This window comes from Sinocyclocheilus rhinocerous, unplaced genomic scaffold (genome assembly GCF_001515625.1).
Source record: "Sinocyclocheilus rhinocerous isolate Xijiao unplaced genomic scaffold, SAMN03320098_v1.1 scaffold27669, whole genome shotgun sequence".
NCBI lineage: Eukaryota > Metazoa > Chordata > Actinopteri > Cypriniformes > Cyprinidae > Sinocyclocheilus > Sinocyclocheilus rhinocerous.
The window spans coordinates 8,510-14,756 of record NW_015666388.1 but is presented as its reverse complement, the minus strand read 5'-3'; the positions used below and the strand labels follow the sequence as shown (position 1 = coordinate 14,756).

Below are 6,247 nucleotides of genomic sequence, written 5' to 3'. Positions count from 1 at the left end.
ACAGAATCTTGCGGGACTGAAAAATCCGTCCCGCGCAGGTCTCTACTTCGAACTGTATATTCTCTCCCCGAACTGTATATGTGACAGTAATGAACATTGTAACATTTCTAACATGACTAAACAGTACTCTAAACAAACACACAAAGAAATAATAAAAAAAACATAAAAAATAAAATAAAAGCAAAAAAGAACAGCAATCCATTGCATATCAAGAGTGATCAGGTTTTGGAGTTTTTTAAGCTACCCCAAACGTTGGAGATTGCACAATACCAGATGTCATAAAATGACAAAACTCTTCGTATTCCTGACCAATGGGCAACTTCAATGTGATGGTGCATGTGTTTGCTTCTGGGAACATCCGCCGGTTGCCATTTAGGTTCTCATGAAGAAATGTGATATTTGGATTCTCCTTGAATCCAAATACAGGTATGGCAGATGCCCCGGAAGCAAACACAAGTACATCCTCAAGGGTGACTTTAATTTTGTCCCCACCATCCACCTCCTCTGCAGCATCTCCATCTGCAACAACAAAAAAGCAAAGCATCAATATAAAAAAAGGAAAAAAATAAAAGAAAAAGGGACACAAAGATTCTAATAATTAATTTGTCAGGTCACACCGGTGAGTCTAAAAAAATTTTTCCACAGTCGCACAGGTGTGGGACACTGAGAACCACCTCAGACAAAGGGGTGTCAGAACTTAATTAACATACAGACTACAGCTGTTACAACAGGAGCAACTTCATTTACATTAAGGGTGGTAAACTGTAACTGTAGAAAAGGTTTGAGTTTAGGATGTTCGGGGTTCATTCAGACTCCGTTGAACCTAAGGTGCAACATGTACTTTGTCACTGCTATGCTGCAATAAACATCTTCATCAAGATCTTCAACGTCCTCATCACTTTTTCTTACACACAGTAATTTGTAGTGGCAAATGTGCAGTGTAGAGCCCTGGATATATAATACAGGTATCTATTTTTTACGCTGTGCATCAATACATTGTATCGATTGTCATGTTATTGATGCATTGATTCATATTGTAAGGTTAAAAGAACCTCAGGAAACTCAGATACTTTGATCTCCTGAGAAACAGACAATTGTTTATTTATAAGTTATAACTTTATTTTAGCAAGTACACTACGGTTACTGTATGACTTTGAGGTCACACTTCTTGTGGTTTTGCATGTTTAAGTCTATTCAGTATGTAAAACGCGTTGTATTGGTCTGTTGATGGCTTTGGTTGTTGATTACACAGTCTATTTAGTGTATTGTTTGCTAAAGTAGTGCACTGTGGATTTAATTCTTGGCATGATTGTATTGTACAACAGTAGATTATTAATTTTTGCAATATGCATTTTTATTAAACATTGACAAATAATATTTTTAATTTGTATATATGTAATCTGTATATAACATTTTTCAATATTTACAGTTTTGTTATATATTTCCAGTTATGTAGTTATTTATAATATGTACAGTTAATGTGTGATACAATGAATGCATGTATGAAATTATTTTACATGAATATATACAGTACATGAATGTGGGAAGAATGAAAAATTCTGTACAATACAATATATCAAATCCACTGTGAAATAAAAGTGCAAGTAATACTAAACCTTATACTGTGATATGTGAACAACTTGTTTGTTTTAGATATCAGTGAAATTTTTATTATGAAAATTTTATTACATTTTTTGTTAGTAAATTATATAATTGCAGGTAAGTACTTGTGTCCATGTTTTAAACACTGTAGACTAAAATACAATATAAACAGGCCACTATTCCTGCAGGATAAACTTACTGTAATTTAGTTCTGTCCTGCAGGATTCCTGCATGATCCCTGCACAGAAAGCAGCATTCCTTCAGGAATTCCTGCAGGATATTTTTGTAAGGGTCCCTTCCAGGCAAAACAGGAAAACGTTCTCTCTGACAATAACACAAGCACCCTCTAGTGGATGGTCTTATAAAAATCCATTATCATTATAGTGAAATCTGAACAAAATGTTTTAAGTAAGCATTACTATCGTTTAATTCAAACACTTTTTATCTACAACAAAATGTCTGTACGTGTCTATAAATGTATACTGCATTGGTCTCTGGAGGATCACAGCTCTGCACAGTTTAGCTCCAACCAGCTCCAAAACACACCTGCTTGGAAGTTTCTAGTAATCCTGAAAACCTTGATTGGCTGGATCAGGTGTGTTTTATTAGGGTTGGAGCTAAACCGTGCAAAGCTGTGGTGTTTGACCTGCATTATGAGAACCTTAAATTACTGATAGCTTCTGCAAATTACAACACTTCCATATCTTTTAATATAATTTAAGATTTCACCATATAAGTAAACTTATAACAACTTAAAATGTAAGGAAATCATGTGTAACAAAAAGGGCTTATACATTTACTGTAGTGCCATCTATTACTGAAAAGTTTTATAACAGCAAATGAAGTCGTGTTTTGGAGTGCTCTGCATAAAATGCTAATTCTATCAACATTAGTTCTGTTGTGGCTGTTTGCTTATTTGAAGTACACAAGTTGGATTTGTAATTTGTAATTTTTTCAATACGTTTTTTAAAAGACTGTTATCAAATATAGTATATGTATTCAATTTTATAGCCTAGTTTTATGATCAGTCTAACCAAAATGCTACACATTCCATACCACTAGATGGCGAAAATCTCATCTAAACAGAATTTTCTTGCCTAATTAATGGCGCAATTACACCTACAAGGAACAAGAATAATATCTTACAACAGACGTGCAGGTAAGAGCTATAGTTGGATTATTCACTGTTGTTGTGTTTTACTCTTTAAATAATATACCAAAACAATCATTTAGAAGTGTATTAAAGATTTTTTTTAAACGATATAAGCCTATTTCACTACACGTACAGGCAAAGCCGATGCTGACTAGCCTACATTCACCATTTTGTGGAGACTGTGGACAGAATGCATTAATCAGTTTTTCTGAGTTTAATCTGATGTCTTTTGTCATAATTACTCGCATCCTAAGGTTTCACGCTCCATAGCAGATGATGGAAACAATGACTTCCACCTAAAACAAGAGGAAGACGTACGTAATATCTCACTCCAAAGTTGCAGGCAAGACATATCTTGGTTATTGTTGTAGTTTAGTGATTAAATTAATATAAACAATAAACAATAAATCCTAGTCATTTAGGATCGTACTATTGTTTTAAAAGATGGTATAAACAATAAAATAACCGCTTGGTCTTAAAATTCATACACAACTAACGTTATACATTAACCATCAATAACTGTATGAAACAAAATCATTTCTTATTGTAGTGTCCATGTTTGATTGCCGTCAGAGCATTTGAAAAGACTGTCACTATAGGCCTACTCTGTGATTTCGCCATCACTCATCCACGAGGTTCATATAGCTCACTACCCAACAGCAACTTCATTTACAACTATTTTCAGTAGACTATATCCATTTCAGTATACTCTATTAATTTCTACTCTTTATATACCCTAAATAATTTCTGACAGCCATCTTCTGTTACTTTTTAAAATTACTTGTTTATTATATTAATAATTATTTTAAAAACACATTGTCAATTCTTGCTACAGCTCTGTGTCATTTCCTTAACATGTTGGTGATGATGGAGCACTATGAACAACTACCTGGTTCTGATATGTGCCTCTTCATTTTCAGCTTTATAAGGACTCCTTGTATTCACCAACTTCAGTCAATAACACTTACACAGTGACTACTATCATCACTTCAACACGATGAATTCCAAAGAAGCTAACAAGAATGAACCTCCACAGACAGTTACAGGCTACTTGCTTTCAGTGTCGCCTGTTAAAATGTCTCAAAAAAATCATCGGTACTTCAATGCTATAATTCAAATAGACAGACATCAATACCACAACACTGTGGTATTTTCGCCGGAGAAACACAACCAATTAACACTGGCTGCAAGAAACAAAACACCTGTCAAGATTAACAATGCCACGGAAAAAATAAGTACTCAATTTCCTCTTTCTTCAGCAGTCACTTTCATTTCATTTTATCTTTCTTACAGTTGTTATTGTTTGTCAACAGTAGTAATTTTAAAACGTATTAAAAAGCTATTTTTACAACTTTACCATTCACAAAGCTCCCTCCTTACTCTTATTGTACCACACAACTGATTTTACAAAACTAACTATTCAAATAAAAAAGATTTGTACAAATGTTGTGATTTTCATTAAAATGAGCTCAAAGTAAATAGTTCCGAAGGAAAATGTGATTTAATATAAATATCCTTAAATCACAATTTCTGCACATTTTTATTGATTTTGTACAACTTTATTTAGGATCTTTTACAAATCTTTTAAGTTTAAATTTAATTCATATTATGGGCATCTGTTTTCTCAAACTATTTTATAAACAAAAATTGATGATATTAGAAACATCACACTACTATGTTTTTAAAGTGGATAAAACTAAATCTGTTTTTGGCTAAAAGTCAGTCAAAGTCACTGTAAATTTCACATATCTACTATTTATAAGCAACAATTCAATACGAAGTTTACAGTGCAGATGTCAACAGAGAGGCTCATCAACATGTTTATACACATATGTAACACTTTAAATAGTGAAAAAACAACTCTTTAACATAATAACATACTGTTCATGTATATTTACATTCACAAAATATATTACTACTTTTATATTATATTACTACTTTTTTTTTATCATGTTTTTTGTTTTGTTTTCAACTTTGCAGGCCAGACGGATGACAAAACATGTGACGTCATCGTCAATCGTGACAGCACAATTGACGTCACAGAAGTCACCTTCCCACACAAACCACCTCAACAATGTGCTGGACTTATAATAGCTCAAATTAAAACAATGCCACCTAATCAAAAGGTATGTATCATATCAAAATGTTTTTAGCACTACCAAACATTCAACTCCCATTTAATTTTTTTTCCCAACATCTAGTGCATTCATGCACAGTCATGAACTTTTTGTTCATGTACACTATTAATTGTAATGATCATATTACACCAAATTTAAACCTTCCTAAACTTGCATACTTTCGTCTAAACATAACTCATCTACTTCCCTCAACAACACTACAGAATAAAGTGCAACGCAACCGCATAGCATACACAACTATACAACGATACGTCTAAAAGGTATACTTCACCCAAAAATGAAAATTCTGTGATTAATTACTCGCCCTTATGTCATTTCAAATCTCAAACCTGTAAGACATTAGTTTATCTTCAGGAAACATTCAAATTAACGTTTTTGATAAAATCCGCTTACTGAAAACCGCTTTCTGACCCTCCATAGACAGCAAGTGTCCTACCACATTCAAGGCCCAGAAAAATACCAACAACATCAAAAAATAGTCCATGATACATGACTGGTTCAACATCTTCCACCATTATCAACAAGACCATGACACATGCACATGCTTTCCTCTGCTCGTAAACAAGCCATGTTCTACATCAGCAGCACCACATGCCTCTCTATAATAGCAGATAACTCAGACAACAACAGTTGTTGAAAAAAGTTGTTTCTACTAAACTAAATTTTAGTATTTTGTGGACAAAAAAAAAGTATTTTAATAGCATCATAAAATTACTGTTGAACCACTCATGTCACATGGGCTATTTTGTCAATATTCTTGGTACTCTTCTGGGCCTTAAATGTGGTAGGACACTTGCTGTCTATGGAGGGTCAGAAAGCACTCAGATTTAATCAAAAATATCTGAATTTATGTTCAGAAGAGGAACAAACGTCTTGTAGGTTTGGAACAACATGAGAATCAGAATGAGCTTTATTGCCAGGTATGTTTACACATACGAGGAATTTGTTTTCGTGACAGAAGCTTCCGCAGTGCAACAGAATGACAGCGACAGAACAAAAACACAGAAAATATAGAACAAATAAATAAGGAATAACAATTTACAAATTGACAATTGTATGTGCAGGTATATTACAATAGACAGTTTTGTATGTACAGGTATATTATATTATGTGCAAATTTGAGGTGTAGACTAAGTGTGTGTGTTAGATAAATACGTGTATGAGTGTATAAATAGTGTTGTGTGTTCCACAGTTATTGTCAAGTGTTCATGAGATGGATTGCCTGAGGGAAGAAACTGGTCCTGTGTCTGGCCGTTCTGGTGCTCAGAGCTCTGTAGCGTCGACCAGATGGCAACAGTTCAAAGAGGGAGTGTGCTGGAGGTGAGGGGTCCTGCGTGATTTTGCCAGCCCTTTT

General features: G+C 33.9%; 1 long non-coding RNA gene across 1 annotated transcript; it reads left to right on the top strand.

The window, feature by feature from the left end:
- The first annotated feature begins 2,671 nt into the window (after positions 1–2,671).
- On the top strand, positions 2,672–4,143 carry LOC107732251 (uncharacterized). Its single transcript, XR_001638852.1, has 3 exons — positions 2,672–2,761; positions 3,010–3,069; positions 3,676–4,143. It is a non-coding gene; the product is annotated as an uncharacterized LOC107732251 (long non-coding RNA).
- Positions 4,144–6,247: the final 2,104 nt, after the last annotated feature.